Here is a 26,725-nt window from a genome sequence, read left to right on the forward strand (position 1 = left end):
GTCCAGGTGATTAAGTTCAAGAAGTCAGCTACAGCAGTGATGCCATGTTGATAGCATGTATCCTTGATATGTTGTAATAAAACTTCACCTTCATCTATGATCCTCTGCTCCAAAACCAAAACCATGAGAAAAGTATAACAATGAGAGAAATAAACAAGTTTAATTTGAGAGACCTTCCACAAACACATGATCATTACTTCCCAAAATTGTCAAGATCACTAAAACAGGAAAGTTTAAGAAATTCTCAAAACCAAGGGGGGAATAAGGAGATATGCTGACTAAGGTTATGTGATATCTTGGGGGGAGGTGTGACTCCTGAACCAGAAAAACAAATTTAGGTTAACACTATGTGAATAGAAAGAAAATATAGATGCTATCTAAAAGTAATGTATAAGTATTTATCTATATGTTATTTATTATTCAATAACAAATGTACCTTAAGCAATAAAAACATACACCTTTCTAATATAAGGCATTAATAATAGGGAAAAGTGGGTATGAGCTGCAAGGAAACTATATTTTTTTGTAAATTTACAACTCTTCTAAAACAGTACAATTTGTTTATAAATCAGTCATCTTACCCCCATCTGCATTTTCATCCGTGTAATATGTCAAATTTTTCATATATTTGTGTATTTGCTTCTGAGGTCACTATGTTAAATTGATCATATGTTCATAAGAAAGCCAAAATCATAACCTCCTAATTACTATAAATTATAAGTGATGCTTGGTATTGGGTCTGACAAATTTTCTCACTTTGTAATTCTTATACATAGGGACTTGTGTATTCTTGCCCTTTGTATAGTCATATAAATTTTGAGACCCTCTTATACCAGGGTCCATAAAAAATCATGTTTCAATTTTGATTTGAATTTTGTTGAATCTATAGTTCAGTTAGCAGAGAATTTACATCTTACCAGTATTATTTCCTTCTAAGAACTTGTAAGATGTTCTCTTGTTTGTTTAGGAGGTATTTTGTCTCATAGAGTTCTTATTTATGTTTTTATCAGTTTATTTCATATGCACTTCCTATGGGTATGCTGTTGTAAAATGGCATCCTTTTAAACTAATTTTTAAAATATGTTTCATTGTTTGCATAAATGGACCTTGTATACTGGTTTTATATCCAACAAATTTGCTATGCTCATTTTAAAATATCTAATGAATATATGTTTTCCTCTTTATTATGTTTATTTGATGAACTGCACTTAATGATTTTTTTCTAATGTTTAAGCAGCCATGCATTCTTGGAATAACTAACATGGTAGTTCTATTACCCATTTTATACTTTGTTGATACTGCTTTGCTAAGAATAAGATTTTCCCATGCACTTCATTAAGAACTTAACCTATAAGTAAGTTTATTTTCATACTGTGTTTCTTATGTTTTGGTATTAAGGTTATAAGCATAAAGTATGAGTTGGGTAGAATCTCCACTTTGCCTTTACTCTGGAATAGTGTGTTTATGTTTATGTGTGTGTGTTTGCATGTATGTATTTTAATATTCTCAGATTTGTTTTTTGTACCCTCTTATGCTGCAATTCTTGGGGTCAGAAAGAGTCGGACACAACTGAGTGACTGAACTGAACTGAACTGATTTGACCTTAAAATATAGAATTATTTAACAATTCATGTTCTTATTATATTCAAATCATTGGCATAAATAAGGATATTTACATTTATATTTGGTTTTTATTTCAGAAATTAACATCCTTAGTGACTCTAGCTGACTATGCTTAAAATAAGTATCACCATGCCATTTTTCTAACATTCATTTCATCATGGTATGAGCTTATGATTAGCCCATTTTAAATGAATTCTGTGCTTCACTGCATTATTGATGTATCTTCAAGAAAAGGCTTTTGATGAATTTCAAATGATTAAAATTTGTCCTTCTGAAATTACCAAAAATAAGCTGCATGAATGGGTCCATCTGGTAATTTTTCAGTTATAATGCAAACTTAAATATCTTGCCTGTCAAGTTAACAGATAGTCATAGAAAGGAATCTGAGTACAAGAAAAAAAAAAATATATATATATATATATGTATGTGTGTGTGTATAACAATTACATATTATTTGGGAGGACATAATGTTTTTAAATGTCATGTAATGTTTGCCTGAAAAAGACAAGGTTAGAAAGTTTACATTTAAAAAAATAAAAATACATATATATTTTGTCATCCCCCAAATTCTCAGTGAAAGAAAATATGACTAAGGCCAATTGAGTACCTCTCATATAAGTGATTCTGACTTTTACATGCAGTCACTGTCTTTATTTTATTGACCATGTTGCAAACACTTACATTATAAAATAGATATAACCACAATTACAAAATGTAGCAAAAGTGAATTTCATTAAACTTTAATTCATTAAATAATTGTATTATTGGATCTCATGTTTCCCCAAGGCTATTTAATAAACCTAAATTAAATCAATATTTCCTTTTGGTTTCACTTTACATTAATGCATTTTTTAACATACTCATAGTATTTAATATTTCAAAGTAGGCAGATGCATTGAAGCATATGATATCAACATTTAAACAACAAACATTTCTTCATTGTATTGATTTAGAATAAAAACATATATTTTTGTGTGAATATATTGATTTACAAAACTAACTCAAGAAGATATGATGAGTAACTATAAACAAAATAATGCTTTTTATTATCTTCCATATCCTGAAATATTCTTCACTTAATAGGAATAGTGAATGTGACCAACATAATTTGTTCCTATGAATTTATATTAATCAGTTCTTAAAGTACATGTGAAAATAACTCATTATTCCAAGAAAGTGGAGTTATTTTCTTAGTCTGTTCTGTGATTGTCTCTTAAACCATTCAAAGGAAAAGCAGATGGTGAGTGAGATTACAGTCTCCATTGTCATAGTTTATCCTTGCTCGAATAATTGTTAAGTGGTATCTGGAAAAAGTACATTATTTCTCCAGATTATTAGCAACTCTATAGACTCTGTAGTTAAAAAGTGTGTGGTAGCCTTGGATGTTGAGCTAATGGAAATGGTCGTTGGATAATGAGAACAAGAGATAGAGAGGAGTGATTAAGTTAGCAATTGCTTCCAATGAGAGGGAAAAACAAAATCTTATCCATTCTAAAGAGAAACACACTCAAGAAATATGAATTTCATTCTGTTTGAAGTTTACCCTACAACATATTTAAAATGTTAATTGTGTTCACTGGTGCATATGAGTCCATTACGAAACAGAAAAACCCTACCCATTTATTTAGACAGCTAATCTATTTATCTATGCTCATCAAGGTAACTCATTGTAGTGCTTATTAACTGCTATGTCCCTGTAAGAATATTAAGATCATAATATTTCAGTGTATTTGCTAGAGAGAAATGAACTTTTAAGCTGTTGATATTTTTCTCATTGTCTTAAAGTACCTAATAAATAGTATTTTGCACCTTAATTGCAGATGTCTCAGTTTGGTTCAGTTCAGTCATCTCAGTCACTCAGTCCTGTCTGACTCTTGGTGACCCCATGGACTGCAGCGTGCCAGGCTTTAATTCTAGCTCTAGGGGTCCTCTTTCAGATTCTTAGATCCCTTCACCCCTGGACCCTTCTACATAATGCTCTCTGTTCAGATCAATTCAGTTGCTCAGTCCTGTCCAACTCTTTGTGACCCCATGAACTGCAGCACACCAGACTTTCCTGTCCATCAGCAACTCCTGGAGCCTACTCAAACTCATGCCCATTGAGTCAGTGATGCAATCCAACCATCTCATCCTCTGTCATCCCCTTTCCTCCTGCCTTAAATCTATCCCAGTATCAGGGTATTTCAAATGAGTTAGTTCTTCACATCAGGTGGCCAAAGTATTGAAGTTTCAGCTTCAGCATCATTCCTTACAATGAATATTCAGGACTGATTTCCTTCAGGTTAGACTGGTTGGATCTCCTTGCTGTCCAAGGGACTCTCAAGAGTCTTCTACAACACCATAGTTCAAAAGCATCAATTCTTCAGCACTCAGCTTTCTTTATAGTCCAACTCTCACATCCATAAATGACTACTACTGGAAAAACCATAGCTTTGACTATATGGACCTTTGTTGGCAAAGTAATGTTTTTGCTTTTTAATATGCTATCTAGGTTGGTCATGACTTTTCTTCCAAGGAGCAGACATCTTTTTTAATTTCATGGCTTCAGTCACCATCTGCAGTGATTTTGGAGCCCCCCCAAAATAAAGTCTCTCACCGTTTTCATTTTTTCCCATCTATTTGACATAAAGTGATAGGACCAGATGCGATGATATTGGTTTTTTGAATGTTGGGTTTTAAGCCAACTTTTTCACTTTCCTCTTTCACTTTCATCAAGAGGCTCTTTAGTTCTTCGTTGCTTTCTGCCATAAGGGTGGTGTCATTTGTGTATCTGAGGTTACTGATATTTCTTCCGGAAATCTTGATTCTACCTTGTGCTTCTTCCAGCCAGCATTTCACATGATGTACTCTGCATATAAGTTAAATAAGCAGGGTGACAATATACAACCTTGACCTACTCCTTTCCCAATTTGAACCAGTCTGTTATTCCATGTCCAGTTCTAACTGTTGCTTCCTGACCTGCATATAGGTTTCTCAAGAGGCAGGTCAAGTGGTCTGATATTCCCATCTCTTTAAGATTTTCCCAGTTTGTTGTGATCCACCCTGTCAAAGGCCTTGGCATAGTCAATAAAGTAGAAGTAGATGTTTTTCTGAAACTCTCTTGCTTTTTTGATGATCCAAGGGATGTTGGCAATTTGATCTCTGGTTCCTATAAATATTCAAATAGACATGAATGAAGATATTAAGATAGATCATTTCTATGCCACTAATAACCAAGAAATTCTACTAATCAAAAAGGCAACAATTAATACTATGTGTGTTCCTATTGAAACTTAGATAACATTTTTTATAGCTAATGTACGTTTAAAATATGTAAATGTTAGTTTTTCTTTCCTAGTATATAAATATACTGTGTTTAAAAAAAATTCATATCTCTCAACAAAATGGTAGTTACTAGGACTTGTTTAGCATATACAATATTGTTGCTTAATTGCCAAGTTGTGTCTGACTTTGTGACCTCATGAGCTGAAGATGGCCAGGCTCCTCTGTCCATGTGATTTCCCAGATAAGAAAACTGGAGTGGATTGCCATTTCCTTTTCCATGGGGCACATAAAAGATTTGCATTAATTATGACAGAGTGAATTTGAAATTATAGATATAATGATAAGGAGAACATTCTTGAGATAAGGAAAACAGATTACAATATTAAACATTATTTGGCAAAGAAATAAATCTATTATTGTAAGTGAGTCTAAATTATATTCTTGTGCAAGAGCAAATGCTGATACAGTTAGACTGAACTCTGATTTTTATCCTCAGGGAAACACTGACTCATGTTTTAATCAACAACTTTACTAGTAGATTTTAAAATCCAATCTATAGGCAAGTTGTAGTTGGCATACAGAGATGCACACACGAAGTTACAAATTCCTGCATGAAATAAATGTTTGATATAACTATTTGCCACTTTGAGGTCTTTCAGGTTCTATTTAAGTGAACTATCTTGGAACTGGTCTTTCCTGTTGGCTCAGATGGTAAAAAATCTGCCTGCAATGCTGGAGACCTGGGTTCAATCCCTTAGTCAGGAAAATCCCCTGGAGAAAGTAATGGCTACCTACTCTTCTGATGGCTCAGACAGTAAAGAATCCATCTGCAATGCGGGAGACCTGGGTTCTATCCCTGGGTTGGGAAGATTCCCCTGGAGAAGGGCATGGCAATCCACTCCAGTATTCTTGCCTGGAGAATCCCCATGGACCAAGTAGCCTGGTGGGCTACAGTCTATGACCATCACAAAGAGTCCAACATGACTGAGCAACTAAACACACCTACTATTCCAGTACTTTTGCCTGGAGAATTCCATGAACAGAGGAGCCTGGCAGGCTACAGTCCATGAGGTTGCAAAGAATCAGACACACCTGAATGATTAGCATTGTTTTATTGTGAAGCTGTAGCTTGTCCTCTGAATCCAAAACAGTTTTTTACTCTGAATATGGATAAAATTTTTAACAATTTCATTTATCACATAATATTGTTGACCACAATCCATTTTCAATCAGGATATATTATTAACCTGTTGTTCAGTTGCTAAGTGTGTTCAACTCTTTGCAAACACATGGACTGCAACATACCAGCCTTCTCTGTTCTTCACTGTCTCCAGGAGTTGGCTCAAACTCATTTCCATTGAGTAGGTGATGCCATCCAACTATCTCATCCTTTGCTGCCCCCTTATTAGGGTGGTGTCATTTGCATATCTGAGGTTGTTGATATTTTTCCCAGCAATCTTGATTCCAGCTTGTGAGTCATCCAGCCCAGCATTTTGCATGATGTACTCTGAATATAAGTTAAGTAAGTAGGGTGACAATATTCAGCCTTGATGTACTCCTTTCCCAATTTTGAACTAGTGCATTGTTCTATGTCTGGTTCTGTCACTTCTTGACCTGCATAAGGTTTCGCAGGAAGCAGGTAAGGTGGTCTGGTATGCCCATCTCTTTAGGAATTTTCCATAGTTTGTTGTGATCCACATAGTCAAAGGCTTTAGCATAGCCAATGAAGCAGAAGTAGATGTTTTTCTGGAATTCTGTTGTCTTATCTATGATCCAAGGGATGTTGACAATTTGTTCTCTGCTTTGCTTCCTCTGCCTTTTCTAAATACAGCTTGTGCATCTGGAAGTTCTTGGTTCATGTACTATCAAAGCCTGCTTTGAGTGATTTTGAGCATACCTTGATATCATGTGAAATAAGCACAATTTTACTATAGTTTGAATATTCCTCAGCATTGCCTTTCTTTGGGTTTAAAATGAAAACTGACCTTTTCTAGTCCTGTGGCCATTGCTGAATTTTCCAAATTTGCTGACTTAATGAGTGCAGCACTTTAGTAACGTCATCTTTTAGGATTTTAAATAGCTCAGCTACAATTCCATCATCTCCACTAGCTTTATTTGTAGTGATGCTTCCTAAGGCCCACTTGATTTCACACTCCAGGATTTATGGCTCTAGGTGAGTGACCATGCCATCGTGGTTATCCAGATAATTAAGACCTTCTTTTGGATAGTTTTTCTACGTATTCATGCCAGCTGTTTTTAATCTCTTCTGCTTCTATTAGGCCCTTGCTGTTTCTGCCCTTTATTGTGCCCATCTCCGTATGAAGTGTTCCCTTAATAGTATCTCGAATTTTCTTGAGATTGCTAGTCTGTCCCATTATATTGTTTTCCTCTATTTCTTTTTGTTTTTCACTGAAGAAGGCCTTCTTATCTCTCCTTTATTAACCTAGCCTGCCATAATACAATGCTTATTTTAGAAAATATTAAAGTGAATTCATTAAGTTCTCATTTATTTTGAATTTTTTTTGAATTATGAAATTCTCCAAATTTCATAATAAAACCCCAATTGTCACATAAATTTTTAATTTCTGTCATCTGATGTACTTTACTCAACAGTGTACTTAATTTTAAGAAGCTATTCTTATTTATAAAGACTATATTACTAGAAAAGCAAAATACAGAAATGCTGGAAGTTGAAAGCAAAGTAAACTCATCAGCCTGGTGTGCTGCCGTCCATGGTGTCTCAGAGTCGGACACGACTGAACTGAACTGAACTATAAGAGGCAATTTATGATTAAAATGTTTCTGACACATTATATGAATAACTCTAAAGTTCAATTTTCATTCCAATAAATTGCTAACAAAAATACCTGATTTCTGACATTCAGGTTTTTTTGTGAAGAGCAAAAACAAGATGTGTAAATCAGGTTGCAAAGCATTTTGTAACAAGAATATTCAATATAAAAATAATTGAAATGAATCGACTTCTCTGTCCTGTTTTAGATTCCTGTTTTGTTCTGCTCTGTTTTGTTTTCTGGGCTTTTAGCTGCATTATAAATCACTGTAAAATGAATCATTCTTTCTTTTTCTAATGGCTTGTCTGTGGAGTTGTCCTTGGTGCTTATATTCTATTTTAGTGCCAAGGTAAAGCTATGAAAAAGGAAAAATTCACCATGAAGCTGTTGGGAAAAGCAGTCCCATCATTGTCTTTGGACTTTTTCTCATTCACATAAGAATGGGTGTTGCTTCCAGAACACTTTCTTACCATGCCTGACTTATCATTTTGTGGGGTAAGTCTTTCCCTGTTTCACACTCACTGTGCACTCATTTCTTTGCCTAAGTGTCATATGGCATCTGGTCAGCCCACTGCTGTATCTGTCTCCTACAGAGAGGGGATAAAGGCCTTCTGCTGCAGCACAAGAGGTGTGAGTGCAGGTCAGCTGCCTGGGGTTGGCAGGCTGCCTAGAGGCTGCCTCTTTCCATGGGAGACTGAAGCCCACTATTGAAGCTGATCTTACTCCTCTCTTCTCCATGAGAGTAAAGCAATGTTCCTTCCAGTGTTGACATTTCCCCTGATGACTCAGATACCAAGATGCAGTAGGCAGAAGTGCTTGTCTTCCATTGCTAATAACAGGCAACTGATGCCACTTGCTCATCAGAAAGCAAGCACATGAATTAAAGTATAACTGATTTCACATATTCAAAACTAAAGTACTGATATTTATGGACATAAAATTTCTGGAAGATATTCTGTATGCTCCGTATAATTCCATAGAAGGGTGAATTAGCTCAAGTTATTTCCTCTAATCTGTAACAACTTACAGGCACTGTTTGAGTTTCTTTAGCAGAGGGGACATAGTTAACTGATTATTGGTATCAAAGAATTCTATATTTTCCTTTTTATTTTTGTGTTTGACTTCTACACACAGTCATTTTAGGCACATTTCTGTAATTCTTAAATATTTTCCCTTTTTTGTTGTCTTTATATTGCATCCTGATATCATTTTGTCCTTTAAAGATTTGATTGGATTAATAGAATTTATGTGGCTTCCCTGGTGGCTTAGTGGCTCCTGCCAATGCAGAAGACTTAAGTTTGATCCCTGGTTCAGGAAGATACCCTGGAGAAGGAAATGGCAACCCACTCCAGTATCCTTGCCTGGAAATCCCATGGACAGTGGAGTCTGGTGGGCTATAGTCCATGGGGTTGCAATTTTTGCAACAGGGCTTTGTGAGTAAAGAACAACAACAAGCAGAATTAAATATGGGTAAGGATGCTTGCATGGGGAATAATTTCATATGTAGAAGGCTTATTATTAATTACTTAGTCTTTCTTTTCTAAAGAACCTTGTTATTCTGAACTGAAATAATGCTTTGTAAGATAGAAAAGGAATTGAAATAACCCTTTATATGATTGATAATGTATCCAAAATAGGTGGGTAAAAATGTTTTTCAAAATAAGGTTAATAAATAAGAAATTAGTTAAATCTGAATAGCATACAAAATAACAAAATAAATCTCATGTGGATTTAGGAATTTATCATCATCATCATAAAATATTGAATACACACACACACACACACATTATATATATATATATATATATATATATATATATATATATATATAACATACACAGGGCTTCCCTGAAGGCTGCTAAAGAATCTGCCTGAAATGTGGGAATCCTGGGTTCAATCCTTGGGTTGGAAAGATCCCCTGGAGAAGGGAATGGCTACCCACTCCACTATTCTGGCCTAGAGAATTCCATGGACTGTATAGTCCATGGAACTGCAAAGAGTCAGACATGACTGAGTGACTTTCATTTTTACTTTCAAAACATGAAAGTATATATTATATTATTTTATATGTTATTTATATATAACACATACATATATATTTACAGTGCAAAAAAAGACCTGTAAAATTTTAGGGAAATTTATTCTAGTTTATGAAAAGTATCATAGACATTTTGATAGGGATCACATTCAATATGTAGATTTCTTTGAGTATTATGGACATTTTAACATTAATTCTTCCAATCAAGGACATGAGATTATTTCTTCACATCATCTTCAATTACTTTGATCAATGTTTTATAGTTTTCAGCATATAGGTCTTTCAAAGTAATCTGAAAAAAAATCAACTGAATTATTTTGCTATATGGCTGAAACTAACACAATGTTGTAAATCAATTGTATTTCAATAAAGAAACCCACAGAGTGTGATATCAAAATAAGATACATAAGGAAAGTTATAGATATATGACACCATAAAATTCCAACATTTTAAAATAATAAAATAAGCTCATTAACATAAATGCAACAAACACTCATTTTAGCTACTCTGATTTCTTTGCCTTTACATATAAATTTTATAATAAGCTTATTTATATCTATAAAAATTTTGATATGATTTTGATAGGAATTGTGATACATCTGTGTATCAGTTGGGAAAAAAATTAACATCATTACTATATTAAGTTGTCTGGACAACAGTATAACATATCCCAACATTTATTTAGATCTTTATTTTATTTCATCACTATTTTGTAATTTTTGGCATGCAAGTCTTGTATATGTCTTTTTCAATTTACTTTGAGACTTTTATTTTGAGAAATTATACAAATTAGTGATTGGTGTTTTTTTCTAAGTGTTAATGCTAATATCCCCTTCATGGATCACAGCCTCGTTCTCACAAAAGGGCTTGCGTAACTCAATGAAGCTATGACCCATGATGTGCAGGACCACACAAGATGGATGGGTCAAAGTTGAAAGTTCTGATTAAGCATGGTCCACTGGAGGAAGGAATGGCAAAGAACTCCGGTATTCTTGCCAAAATGTGAAAAATTCTTTTACAGATGGGAATACCAGAGCACTTTATCTGTCTCCTGATTTCCTGTATACAGGTGAAGATGCAACAGTTAGAACAATACATGGAACAACTTACTGGTTCGAAATTGGGAAAGGAGTATAACAAGGCCATATATTTTTACCCTGTTTATTTAATATACATGCAGAGTATATCATGTGATATGACAGGCTGGATGCAGCACAAGCTAAAGTCAAGTTTGCCGGGGAGAAATATCAATAACTTCAGCTACACAGATGACACCACACTTATGGCAGAAAGGGAAGAACTAAAGAGTCTCTTGATGAAAATGAAAGAGGAGAGTGAGAAAATTGCTTAAAACTCAACATTCAGGAAACTATGATCATGGCATCTGGTCCCATCACTTCATGGCAAATAGATGGGCAAACAGTGGAGACAGTGAGAGATTATTTTGGGGGGCTCCAAAATTACTGCAGATGGCGACTGCAGCTATGAAATTAAAAGATGCCCACTCCTTGGAAGAAAAGCTATGACCAACCTAGACAGCATATTAAAAAGTAGAGATAAAACTTTGATGACAAAGGTCCATCTAATGGTTTTTCAAGTAGTCATGTATGGATGTTAGAGTTGGACATAAAGAAGGCTGAGTGTCAAAGAATCAATGTTTTTGAATTGTGGTGCTGTATAAGACTCTTGAGAGCCCTTTGGACAGCAAGGAGATCAAACCAGTCAGTCCTAAAGAAAATCAACCCTGAATATTCACTGGAGGGACTGATGCTGAAGCTGAATCTCCGATATGTTGGCCACCTGATGTGAAGAACTGACTCACTGAAAAAGAGCCTGATGCTTGGAAAGATTGAAGGCAGGAGGAGAAAGGGTGACAGAGGATGAGATGGTTGGATAACGTCATCAACTCAGTGGACATGAGTTTGAGCAAACTCCGAGAAATATTGAAAGACAGGGAAGTCTGTTGTGCTGCAGTCCATGAGCTACGAAGAGTCAGCCAAGACTGAGCAACTGAGCAAATGAACAATAGCAAATTCCTGTAAATGGGTACATTAACAGAAGTTTGCAGACCCATGGAGACTATTCAGTTGTCTAAGATCTTGAGTTATAAACAGATCAAAGCAGACAAGCAAAAGTTTTATTCACATTAAGGTGCAAAATTGATCACTTATTTAAATTGTGTTCCCAGTCCACAAACCACAGTACGTTAACAGTAGTCAGGAATAGAATTGCCAATAGATAACTTTGATATTTCCTATTGTTTAATACTTTCATAGGTAGCACAAAATATAAGCTTAAACTAATTCATTTCAAAATCATGGTAATAATTAGATCTATTTCTAAATGTAAAATGAATATATCAATTAAAAAGTGTACATATTATTGATAATATATCTCACTTTAAAAAATTTTGATAAATGCTTTGGTATATAAGATAGATATAACTTTTTCATTTAACAAGAGGGCCTTTGTATAGTGTATAAAAAGTTCTAAGTAAAACTTAGTTAGATTTGCTAAGTAAACACTAAGTGAAAAAAAATGAAAAGTTTTAGAACAGTTGTATATTGTGCTAAAACCTTTGTGAAAAGAACAGTGGGGAAATGAATATATATATAAGCAAATATATGTACTTTAAGTATCTCTTAAAGATTGCCCAGTAAACTCATTGGGATATTCCAAAAGAGGTAGGAGTGTGAAAGAGGTAAGCAGGAGAAATCCCTTTGTAACTTTTGAGCTGTGAGCCAGGTGTTTATTAACTTTAAAACAATAATAATAAAAATAAAATTATAAAACATAAGGAAAATAATAGTTTACCCAGGGATAATAAGCATACAAACAATTGTTTATATATTTAAACACAATTAAATTCCATGTCTTTTATGTTTATATTTTAACTTAATTTGGGAGACTATTAACCTGTTTTATGTAAGAAAGAACTCAATCATTATGAGTCATAAACTGTAAGAGTACTAGCTTGAAATGTTCTTTTCACGTGTGGTATTGAAATCATCAAAGGGAGCATTCCATTCTCATATGATTTACATTCCATTCAAAGTGTCCAGATTTCTATTAATGCAAAGCAATTTTAGAACACTACTAACAACTCTGACTTAATTTTATCTCATCAACTAGGCATGAACAGTTCTAAATAGTATTATCCATTCTCTCTGCCATCGCATGGTTTTACTGTATCAGAATTAAATGACTTTAATGACTTGTCATGATTTATCATCCAGAGAGTGGATAAATCTATACTTTCTATTATTAATCTCATTACTCTCATGCATGACTTGATATTATAAATTATCTTGAAAAGAAACATGTTTTGCTCATTTTTTGTTAGCATAATGTATTAAAATATAATTCACATGCTGAGGGAATGTGTACACATGATTAGCAATAAAAATGTGTATTTTACATTCATTTAAATTGTACTTGAAAATATGTTCATCTCATGCATCAGGTTTTAATTGATCCATGATTCACTTTAGTCACATGTTTATGTGTATAGCACAGTATATTTTGTGGCCTAGAGATAATACATAAGTGATGGATCAGTTTATTTATATATGTAATAAGCACATAGTTTATAGTATCAGTTCAGTTCAGTTCAGTCACTCAGTCGTGTCCGACTCTTTGCGACCCCATGAATCGCAGGACGCCAGGCCTCCCTGTCCATCACCATCTCCAGGAGTTCACTCAGACTCACGTCCATCGAGTCTGTGATGCCATCCAGTCATCTCATCCTCGGTCGTCCCCTTCTCCTCCTGCCCCCAATCCCTCCCAGCATCAAAGCCTTTTCCAATGAGTCAACTCTTCGCATGAGGTGGCTAAAGTACTGGAGTTTCAGCTTTAGCATCATTCCTTCCAAAGAAATCCCAGGGCTGATCTCCTTCAGAATGGACTGGTTGGATCTCCTTGCAGTCCAAGGGACTCTCAAGTCTTCTCCAACACCACAGTTCAAAAGCATCAATTAAAAAAAAAAAAAAAAAGCATCAATTCTTCGGCGCTCAGCCCTCTTCACAGTCCAACTCTCACATCCATACATGACCACAGGAAAAACCATAGCCTTGACTAGACGGACCTTAGTCGGCAAAGTAATGTCTCTGCTTTTGAATATGCTATCTAGGTTGGTCATAACTTTCCTTCCAAGGAGTAAGCGTCTTTTAATTTCATGGCTGCAGTCACCATCTGCAGTGATTCTGGAGCCCAAAAAATAAAGTCTGACACTGTTTCCTCTGTTTCCCCATCTATTTCCCATGATGCCATGATCTTCGTTTTCTGAATGTTGAGCTTTAAGCCAACTTTTTCGCTCTCCTCTTTCACTTTCCTTAAGAGGCTTTTTAGCTCCTCTTCACTTTCTGCTATCATCTGCATATCTGAGGTTATTGATATTTCTCCCAGCAATCTTGATTCCAGCTTGTGTTTCTTCCAGTCCAGTGTTTTTCATGATGTACTCTGCATAGAAGTTAAATAAGCAGGGTGACAATAGAAAGTGCTAATTAATAATACCATAGGCTAAAAGGGACATATGCTTTTTGCTTTTTATTAAAGTACAGTTGATTTACAACATCATGTTACTTTCAGACATATAGCACAGTAAATTTAGTTATACACAAACGTATATACTCTTTTTCAGTTTTTTAAAAAAAGATAAATGCTTTAATATATATTGTTAGGTTAATTTTAGTTTTGGCTGTGTGGTTAAAGCAATCTTTACATGGGTATTGTTAGTTCAATAATTATTTTTCCAACTTACCTGCTATCTGCCATCAGTTTTTAGTATAAGCACTGTGTATAGTTTGTCTATAGTTGCTTCCAAGAAGAACACTATTTAATTAGCATCAAAAGCAAATGCTTGAATTGTTAATTGTGAAATTTAGATTTGTATTACACCTAAGTTGCAATGGACTTCCCTGGTGGTAAAGCATCTGCCTACAATGAAGGAGACCCGGATTTGATCCCTGCGTGCAGAATATCTGAAGGAAATGGCAACCCACTCCAATATTCTTGCCTGGAAATCACATGGATGGAGGAACCTGGTAGGCTACAGTCCACGGGGTTGCAAAAAGTTGGACATGACCGAGCGACTTCACTCACTTTCACTAAAGTTGCAATAATGGATATCCCTTATTGTATATATTCTTGTGTTAATTTAAATAAACTATTCATTTATAAATTATAGTTGAATAAAAATAAGACTAGAGGCTGAACAATGTGCAAAAACAATGAGCCTTTGTCCTAGTCCAAGATATACACTGTAAAGCCCTATGATCATAGAAGATTAATTAAGCTCCAAAGAGGTTGAGCAGGTTTCTCGTCTATAAGTTTACATTATACAGATCCCTTGGATAGTACACATTCTATCTCTATTAGTCCTAAAATATTTTAATATTCATGCCAAAAGTAAATCTTACCTTTTTATATGCATTTTCCATCCTTTCCCCAGCTACAAGTAAAACATTATATTTCACCTGCTCACTGTAGGACAGAGAAGCCTGGCATGCTGCAGTCCAGGTTCACAAAGACTCAGACACCACTGAGTGACTGAACAAAAACAAAAGTTCTCAGATAACAGCCTGAGAGAATCAACTGCTCATCACTTAGTATAATTAGGTGGAAGCATGGTGTTACGGTTAAGAACAGGTCCTATAGCCACATTCCCAGGCTTTGATTGCAGTTCTCTGACTTACTAGCTCTATGATCATGAGCAAGTTTCCTTAATCTCACTCTATTTCAATTCTCATTTATAGAATAGGATGAAATCAAAGTACCTATTTCATAGTTTTTATGGAAACACTATTTTATATATTTATATGCATATGTTAATCACTCAGTCATGTCTAACTCTTTGTGACTCCATGTACTGTAGCTCACCAGGCTCTTCCATCCATGGAATTCTCCAGGCAAGAATACTGGAATGAGAAGCCATTGCCTTCTCCAGGAAAAATCTTACCAATCCAGGGACTGAACTTGGTCTCAGGTATTGCAGGCCAATTCTATCTGAGCCACCAGGGAAGCCCATATATATGTGTATATGAAAGTAATTACTTGGTATATATTAAGCATTATCAGAGAAGGTGATGGCACCCCACTCCAGTACTCTTGCCTGGAAAATCCCATGGACAGAGGAGCCTGGTAGGCTGCTGTCCATGGGATCGCAAAGAGTCAGACACAACTGAGTGACTTCCCTTTCATTTTTCACTTTCATGCACTGGAGAAGGAAATGGCAACCCAATCCAGTGTTCTTGCCTGGAGAATCCCAGGGACAAGGGAGCCTGGTGGGCTGCCGTCTATGGGGTCACACAGAGTCAGACATGACTGAAGTGACTTAGCAGCAGTAGCAGCATTAAGCATTATGAAATTATCTGTTTTTATAATCATCATCATCACTATCATCATCACAAAAGCTTGTAAACTCACTTTGTGTACTAATATGTTAGAAGCACATAGAACAATGATTTGTGTGTAGTAGTTAATAAATTTTTGTTTAGCAGGTGAATTTAGAAGTGGATGTATGACATTGTCCTTTTTCAATACCCAGAAACTTATGAGTTGACATTATCCTAATACAGAGATGACAGTGTAGTTGAGAAAGGAAAACCTGACCAAGAGGTATATAGATGTAGTATTTATAAATGATTTAATCTTAGTTCAATGATTCATACACTAATTCATATACAGTTAATTGAGTGCCTTCAAACTCTTAAGACTAGTACATCTGATATTTCCTCCTAAAACAAAGATTAACAATATACATAGGGAGAATTTAGCATGAAAAGAGTATCCAGTTATTTTAAACTACCGAGAGTCACCTTTGGACTATACTTTCTAACATGATTTACTTAAAATAATTTTCCTCAGGTTTAAAATCACATCCCTTAAGATCCTGCCTTTTCTCTTCCAAAAATCTTTGTAAATGTCAGAGTAATTATAGAGTTTCTCTGCATTTGAAACACTGTAATTACATTCTCTAATAGGTAAGAGCTTGTGATTTTTCAATTTCTCCTACTTGAGTTGCTTCCTCCGCTTAGCCTTGTTGTTGTTATTCAGTGGCCAAGTCATGTCTGACTCTTTGCTTATTGCATTCCAAATATACCCTGGCCCTTAGCAATCATCATTTGCATAGGAGTGGGTCAAAACATGCTTAAAATACTAACTTGGAGAGGCAACATTTGCACATGAAGTATGGTCAAACTAAATATTACTTAAATGGATAAAATAATACCATTACATTTAAGTAGGAAGAATCACCTCACTGAACTGTACTGCCTTAAATAACATGACTCCTAACCACCATTTTGGGTAGAACAAACCTCAGACTTTAAATGTTAGAGAGGTAGGTCAAACATCCTGAGTTTTCCCTATTGACCTAATTATGGAATTTTGGAGAATAACTTCTCTAGCTGATGAAAATAAAGGGATCCAAAATGTGAGGAGACAGTAAGTCAGGTATCAGCTACCATATGCAATGGGTACTCATCATTATTTATTTTTTTAAAATAAGTCTCTGAAATATCCAAGTGATTAGGTAAACAACTATTGACTACAGTTTTTGATATGTTGATTCCATTAGACATTAGCAGACAAACTTGAGTGAAGTGAACATTGAGAAATAATGTGTTGAACACAGTAAATATCAGACTGCAGATGTGAGGGTGTGATTTCATTTGATCAGAATAGCCTTCATTTGCTATTATTTTCTCCCATTCTGAAGGTTGTCTTTTCACCTTGCTTATAGTTTCCTTTGTCGTGCAGAAGCTTTTAAAATAAAAAATAGTAATACACTTAAAAAAAAAAGAATAGCCTTGTGACATAGACATAAATATTAAATAAACTTCACTCAGAGACATTAAGTAAATTGTCATTGTTCAATTCTGAAGTGATAATTTTAGGATTGAATGCTTTGTCCCTATAACACCACCTATCCTTTCCCAATAAGTCCCATGAACAAAGTATTGGCAAAACCATGTATTTAATTTTGAAAATAGAAATAGTTTTGACTTAGTGCATATTTAATACTTTAGAAGAGGATATTGGCTAGTGTATGTGAACAGTAAAAGATTAAATTATGCTTTATTGAAAAAGGATTTTTTTTTTTTTTGGCTGCACAAATATCTTTCTTCATTGTGTGGATGATAGATGAAAGTGAAAGTCCCTCATTTGTGTATGACTCTTGGAGACCCCATGAACTATACAGTCCATGGAGTTCTCTAGGCCAGAATACTGGAGTGGGTAGCCTTTCCCATCTTCAGGGGATCTCCCAACCCAGGGAGCAAACCCAGGTCTCCTGCATTGCAGGAGGATTCTTTACCAACTGAGCTAGCTAACTAGATAGATCAATAGATAGATGAGTGCATTAACCAGTCAAATAAATGAACATGTACCTTAGTTGCATAAAAAAGAGTTCAACCTCTTAAGGAGGTTAAAGAAACTTATTAATAAAAAATTCAGTCTTTATTTCTTGATAATCTATATGCCACATATAATTTAGAATCTAGATATGTTTGCCTCAATACATATTTGTCAAAATGTAGAGCATGCTTTCATTTATTTCATATTTCCTAGGTTAAAGTGATTTCAAACAATGAAATTCATTGTCACATTTATTTAATAATCACTGTGACCAGAATTTTACTATACTCTAAAGGGTTTTAAAATGAATAGGGCAAATCTCTCTCCCTAAATCACACAATCATCAAGAATACAATCAAACAATTTCAACCAACCCTCCTTATTCCAAGATATGAAAATTGTGACAGAAACTAAGGGGATATTTTGAAAAATTTCATGAGCCGAAACACAGAAAAATATATAAAACGTTTTCCATATTTGTTTCAATCCACTAAGTTAAATATTCATTACACATTTATTTTGTCAGTACACTTGGAGAACAAAGTTGCAGTGGAGTCTTTATTCTTCAAAATTTAGAATTTTATTGTGGGGTAAATGTTATGCCTTATGACAGAGAACATGGGTCTATATATGTTCTAATTATAAAAATGGATATTTAGAGGCTAAATCAAAAGTTCATTACCCAATATAATTCTGGTATAATTTTAGATCATGTTCCCAATATTTCATTTAATTTTTAAAATTAATAACATAATTTGATAGGTTTCAATTGCTATTAAAGTAAAATAAATGTATTCATTAAATGAGAAATTAAGCAGAGATATTTCTCATCAATATATTTTGTGTATCTATCAATCAAAAATTAGCAGTATTAGTAGGTGGATATGTTTGAATTCAAAGTAGAATTTTTTGAAATGGAGGGAGTGTTCACTTTGTGCTTAATTTTTTCTTCTGACACAGTAAAATTGAAGCTTCCTTCCAGTATCTGCTAGTACCAAGGCTGTCAAAACCAGTTAATGTCGTACTTAAGAATGTTTCTATATATAATGTAAAGTAATATAAATTGGCATAATCTACCAGTTCAATCATTTAAATACTTTTACTGCTCCAAACTAAAAATAAATATTTTGTGTTTCATTACTTTAACATTTATTACATAATTAGATTATTCAGAGGTTAGCCAGGTACAGGACTTAACCTCTCGTAAAATGTTGAGAGAGAGAGAAAAAAGAAAAAGCATTGAAGAATTATCCTACAAACCCTGCATTTGTTATAGGCAAAAGAAATGTAATGAAAAATATATATATCTACACAAAAATTGAAAGAAAGTATTTAACCTGCTATGCTTCTATATCCTTTAGTCTTAATCTTGTTTCTCAGTGACTAAAGAAGTTGGCTAATAGTTTTCCTAGGTTATGTGTGAGTATTCCATTCTATTGGTTTTCTATGAAGTCACTGTCATGACAACCTCCCTATGGATCCACCAACCTTTCCTTCCATTAAAATCATGTCCCAGAGAAGGCATGAAATAGGTTTATGGCCGACAGCTCATTAAACCGATAACTTTTAGGTGAGGTGTGCATTGGGATGTCTGAGGGAACACAGTTCTCTACTATTTCAAAATGCTTGAGGCTTAATCAAAAAAGAGTAAGAAGTGTTCCACATACTCATCTGCTAGATGATATCTAATGCATAGAAATTATTTCTAACTTAAAATGTGATTTTCTTGCATTTAACCTAAAAATTAGAAGTTAGATAAGACCAGGACTGAGAGATTCACATAGCATCAAAAGCATGTTTCTGTGACTTCTCAGAGAATTTATTTTAAAACATTGAATTCAAGGAACTGAATGTTACTGCAGACTCAGGAAACATCAAGGGTCACTTAAGCAAGATATCATTTTAAGAAAACTTTATTCAGTTAGAGTCAAGTTTTTTCACTTTATGAAAATCAGTTTGTCTCTTTGGACCTTGCTTTTCTCATCATTAAGTTGAGGGCACTGATTGAGACAGTCTTTTAAGACAGGTTCTAGTTCTAATAGCTTTGATTTTATATAATTTATAAAAGAGTCAGATTTTCTATTTCTATTTTAAAATGAACTATCTCTAACAATAATTTAAATAAACACTATAAATCTGCTCTAAAATAATGATTCCCATAGTTTAAGAGTTTTCAAGTTTTCTAAGCTGTCTTATTGAAGTGCTGAAATGGAAAAGAAATACTTTCAAATGTATTATGGGAAAATGATTCAGTATATTGTATTAGATGATGAGATAGCTATATCTTTAGAAAGCTTTATTAAGAAATTTAAATAAATGAAGATATTAAAGGAAGGAAATATCCATTCTAAAATAAGCTCATTCTGCACAACAATTTCCTGAATTTTAGTTGTTATAATTTCTTAATGAGTTAAGTTAGAGAAAATAACTCAATGGTATAAAATGTGCAGTATTATATATACAATACATATTGTACTATATAAAATAGCATATTTCATATGTATAATGTCAGTATACATGTGAGGATGACTATACATTTAATATAAATTAATTATTTGTATTATATTTTTTTAATTCAATAAGAAAATATTGATATGATGATACATTATCAGAGATATTAATAAAGTTAGATGACCCCAATACAAATAAATTTAAACTATAAAATTGCAGCCATTACTAACTTATCCTTAGTAGTAATAGAAATAATGTCTTGATTTTCATTATTCCCAGGGTAATTTGTGTGCTTTCTTATGTACAATTTTTCTGTTTAGATGTATTATGCATTATAACACAGGTGTATGAGTGCATGCTTGTCTCAGTCAAGTCCAGCTTTTTGCGACTCCACAGACTTCAGCCTTCCAGGTTCCTCTGTCCATGAAATTTTCCAGGCAAGAATATTGGAGTGGGTTGCCATTTCCTACTCCAGGGGATCTTCATGACCCAGGGATTGAACCCACATCTCCTGCGTCTCCAGCATTGGCAGGCAGATTCTTACTAGTGAGATACTTGAGAAACTCATAACAAAGATGCAAAGAAATGCATGAAAAACCATTCAGTGAATAAGCATGGTGCTGTCACCCATGTCATTCCCCAATTCATTAATTAGAAAAATCCTGTCATCCACAAAAGCTCCATTGTGCTAGACCTTCACCCTTAAAATTAACAGAATCTTGATTTTTATGAATTATCATGCTTATTCCATTATTGGTTTATGATCTGTATAACCAATAATTTTGTTTTTCCTGATGCTAAACTACTTATGTAAAATACAGTTTTGATGTAAGTTATGGTGTCATTTACTATGCATCCCAGCAGTATAAAACAGTAGTTTTCATTATGCAAATTTTGAAAGATATTTCAAGGGCATTTTCCTGGAATTTTTTCCTTACAAACAGACTGCCTGCCTACTAGAATTCAGTAGGAATATCTAAGTTTGTATACTGAACTATGAACCAATATACATAAAAGTTTAGATGAAGAGACATTCACAGGTACTAATTTATAAAGTTATGTAATAGGAGACAAAACCAAGCAAGTTTCTTGGTAGATCAAGATTTACACTACAGTGTAGTGACTAATCAATACTAACCAGCAAACACATTAAATTATATAGTAACTGAGTTCCTTATAAAATGCATCAGCCAAAAGCATAAATAGTAATACAAAACAAGTTCAGAAAAATCAACAGAATAAAATAAACTGGCATAAACCCCTGTCTATACAAGTAGCCACCATAGAACTAGACCATTTTTTAAAGAAAGTCCAAGAAAGAAAAAAAAAAATCTAAATTTGAAGAAATCTTTTGCCAGAATAATAAAACTGTTTCACTGAATATCAGTAAATTATAATGAACAGAAAAATAAATCAATCCAAATAAAATAGTTTTCAATGTCATAAATGTATAGGTGGACAATATATTCTTGTAAATGCATCTTCATACAGTGTTACACCCATATTCTCAATGCTTCAAAACTCATTTTCACTGTCCTAATCTAAGTGAATCTCTTTATGATGCAGTTATCCTTGATAAAATCACAAATACACTAATCATCTCCCCAAAAGATGAAACAATGTCCCTAAGGTCAATTTATTCTTACACTGATACTTATTTTGCTGATAAAAGGGACATCCTTATCTTTGGATTGTTGAAACAAATATTAGTTAGCTTTTGTTGTTGTTATTCAGTTGCTCAGTCATGTTCAACTCTTTGAGACCCCATGGATTGTATGTAGCACATCGGACTTCCCTGTCCTTCACTGTCTCCCGGATTTTGCTCAGACTAATGTCCATGAATTAGTGATGCTGTCTAATCATCTCAAGTTAACTACTATGAACTTATTTTTCGTGTAGATGGTAAAGGTATGAATGAGGACAAAGGAAAAAAGGAAAGGACTGGTTAATATATTTATAATTATATCAATATGAAAATAAGGCAGAAGTACAACTAATAAAATCCTAATTTCTGCCATCAGTAACATGGTTATCACTTATTTATGATATGTATGATCATACCTGCTCATTACTACACCCTTTGTCTTGAATTGTGAACTCTGTTGGTCCTGTTTTGTTGCCTAATTAGGTGACCTAAGTATTCTTTCTTGATGAATCTTAGTCATGGCAACCCACTCCAGTATGCTTGCCTGGAGAATCACATGGACAGAGGAGCCTGGCAGGCTACAGTCCATGGGGTTGCAAAGAGTCGGACATGACTGAGCAACTTCACTTTCCATTAATGATTACACCCAGTGCATGCAAATAATAGGTGTACCCTTCATGCCAAACAAAATTTCCTCTTATCACTGATGGGTAGTAGAAATATAATTTCCTCTTGATAGTCAGATGTTTACCTTGGTATAACACTCTCTTTGTCTGTTGGTTGACCAACATGAGGCATTCAGAGTGGACAAGTAGTCAAGCAGATATTGTGTGTGTGTGTGTGTGTGCACACGCACATGCGCGTGCGTTCAGTCTGAGTCTTTCCAACCCCATGGACTGCCAGGCTGGGTTTCCATTTCTTATTCCAGGGCATCTTACTGACCCAGTAATCGAACCTGTGTCTCTTGCATCTTCTACATTGGCAGACGGATTCTTTACCACCTGTGCTACCTGGTGTATGATAAAGGATAATAGTAAGAGGAGTCATCTCATTTCCACCCTTTGGTTTTTAGTCCTGTGAATCCTGGCTTTGGTAGAGACAATGCTAAATGTTGGTCTTTGATTCTGAGCATATTGAAAAGGATTTTTCTCAGTAGGATAAAACATTACCCCATTTTGATTCCATCACTGAATCATTAAAGACTATCCCACCATTCCTTTGTATCAGCTGCTTCATCTTGATTAGGAATACAGTAAAATCATTAAATTTCGTGACAAGAAGCACAATTCTGACCTTAATTTATGGTAAAATGAATTCTTCAGTTAGAAGCGATGCTGTGTGACAGAAGTCTTACTGGCAGAAAAAGCAAATGCATATCCAGGCAAAATGTCTATTTCAGTGGGAAAAACATACTACCCCTTCATGATTGAAGTTCTCCAATGTAATCCATGTAAAACTTCGTATCTAGTTGATGTCCTAGGAAGTGAGCCACAGCGTGTTTAGTGTCAGTCTTTGCTCTGGACATGGTCATGCTCAACAGCAGCTCTAGCGACATCAGCCTTGGTCAAGGAAAGTTCATTTTACTGAGTTCATTAATAACCACCATCCTTGACAACATCATCACTTTGTTCATAGTTCAGTCACTCAGTCTTGTCCGAATCTTTGGGGACCCATGGACTGCAGCATGCCAAGCTTCCCTGTCCATCACCAAATCGCTGAGCTTGCTCAAACTCATGCCCATTGAGTCGCTGATGCCATCCAACCATCTCATCCTCTGTCCTCCCCTTCTTCTCCTGCCTTCAATCTTTCCCATCATCAGAGGCTTTTCCAATGAGTCAGTTCTTCACATCAGGTGGCCAGAGTATTGGAGCTTCAGCTTCAACATCAGTCGTGCCAATGAATATTTAGGAAGCTCAATGGAAAGTGGCTAAATATGACATGGGTGGAAATGGGTGACTGGGGAAAGAGACTGCCTGACAGCCACACAGTGGATTATCTTATATCTGATTATTAAGCTCTACTTCTGCTGTCAGTTTCAGTCATATTAACCTAAATTGTCCCAGATGATAAAACTTGGTCTCTGTAAGAGCTCACTACACACATAAAAATAGTCAGTACATTCACACAAAAATTGTTTTCCCCTCTATTCAGCCTTGCAAATAGACCAGTATATAAATTCCATGTGGATTTTCTTTCTTTATTAAAAACTAAGCAGTTTGGCAACTGTGACGTTAACACAATTTACTAACACTGGTGCATTGTGTATTACCTAATGGTCATGCGTTTTAATTTAGAGTAACTATAGATTTTATTTTAATTTTAGGTTGTACCTTGATTTTTAGGTACTTTAGATTTTTACCTTGGTGTTTAGACTTTAAATATAATCTTGGTGTTTACTGGTGCATATAGTTGGGCAATTTTGATTAAGTTTACTATCTGTGAAAGACCAGAAGTACTTATATTCTAGAATCTATCAACTCTTTGAAAATTGATAGCTGTATCTTCAAATATATTTATTTGAATTAATATTTTATCATATTTTGTATGATTTAAAAAATATTTTGTAATATTTTGATCACAACTATGCATAGGCATTTTCTTTTTATTAATTTGGAGTATCATGTAATTAATCTTTAGAAATAATTAGCATTTCTCTTTATTGCTATCAAGTGATATTAGTGAATTGTTTCACTAAGTTGCCTGTTTTTACTGATTTTCTTTTGGGAAGGGGGTAATATCAAAATTTTATACGCTGCTTCTAAAGCAAAAGTTTCAATAAGTTGCTGAATTTTAAATCCTTTCTAAATGTGAAGACCATAGCTAAAACTAAAAAAAAATATGAGAGTCATCAAAATTGCTAAAATACATAGAGGAACTATAAAATCATTGATAAAAGGCCCTTGTATTTATTGCTATCAAGCAACTTTGCAAAAATTTTAGTTTGAAAGCAAAGATGTACATGTTCAGAGACACTAATCCTCAGCTAATTTTTATTTCATCAGTTTTCCTTTTTTCCAACAGTATTATTTCTCAGGATATTACTTTCAATTTTAAAAGTAATTCATTTTTCCAAACGTTTCTGAGAAAAGTTAACAACTGAAAATATATAAATAAATCGAGCTTCTCTGTGAAAATTCTCATCCTCATTCCTTAAATTAGCAAAATAAATAAATAAAAAAGATCACCATGTCTTAAAGTCTGCAACCATGTTACTTTTACATTTTTACCAAGCAGCTGAGTGTCAGCTCTAAAGAAAGAATTGCCTTCTCTTATAATATTACATATGCCATGGTGGACAGTATAATTGCCCCACTCTTACCCCAAAGAAGACCTTGGTGTTATGTCTGGATGTGTTATAGTATTTGACGAAAGGAAGTTGGAGATGCAACTAAGCATAAGGACTTCAAACTAGAGATAATATCCTTGTTTGGAGTGTATATATAATCACAGTTCAGTTCAGTTCAGTCACTCAGTCGTGTCTCTTTGCGACCCCATGAATCGCAGCACGCCAGGCCTCCCTGTCCATCACCAACTCCCGGAGTTCACTCAGAATCGCGTCCATCGAGTCAGTAATGCCAGCCAGCCATCTCATCCTCGGTCGTCCCCTTCTCCTCCTGCCCCGAATCCCTCCCAGCATCAGAGTCTTTTCTAATGAGTCAACTCTTCACATGAGGTAGCCCAAGTACTGGAGTTTCAGCTTTAGCATCATTCCTTCCAAAGAAATCCCAGGGCTGATCTCCTTCAGAATGGACTGGTTGGATCTCCTTGCAGTCCAAGGGACTCTCAAGAGTCTTCTCCAACACCACAGTTCAAAAGCATCAATTCTTTGGCGCTCAGCCTTCTTTACAGTCCAACTCTCACATCCATACATGACCACTGGAAAAACCATAGCCTTGACTAGACGGACCTTAGTCAGCAAAGTAATGTCTTTGCTTTTGAATATGCTATCTAGGTTGGTCATAACTTTTCTTTCAAGGAGTAAGTGTCTTTTAATTTCATGGTTGCAGTCACCATCTGCAGTGATTTTGGAGCCCAAAAGATTAAAGTCTGACACTGTTTCCACTGTTTCCCCATCTATTTCCCATAGAGTGATGGGACTGGATGCCATGATCTTCATTTTCTGAATGCTGAGCCTTAAGGCAACTTTTTCACTCTCCACTTTCACTTTCATCAAGAGGCTTTTTAGCTCCTCTTCACTTTCTGCAATAAGGGTGGTTATCTGAGGTTATCTGAGGTTATCTCTGCATATCTGAGGTTATTGAGATTTCTTCCAGCAATCTTGATTCCAGCTTGTGTTTCTTCCAGTCCAGGGGTCCTTAAAAGTGGAAGAGGAAGGTAGAAGAGTGGAAGAGAGAAATAGAAAAAGAGATTTGAAATAAGGAGCTTGCTTTGTGATGAGAAAGCCATCTTTGAGCTGCAGTCTAGGCATTTTACAACAGGATAGCTCTGCTTGCACCCAGAGACTGGATATTTAGATATGGACCCCGCTATAGGATTCCCACATTTTTTTTTTCCTCATGACTCCTTTAAAAACAACCACTCAGAAATGAACCCGTG

Source organism: Oryx dammah, unplaced genomic scaffold, assembly GCF_014754425.2.
Source record: "Oryx dammah isolate SB20612 unplaced genomic scaffold, SCBI_Odam_1.1 HiC_scaffold_20, whole genome shotgun sequence".
Lineage (NCBI taxonomy): Eukaryota > Metazoa > Chordata > Mammalia > Artiodactyla > Bovidae > Oryx > Oryx dammah.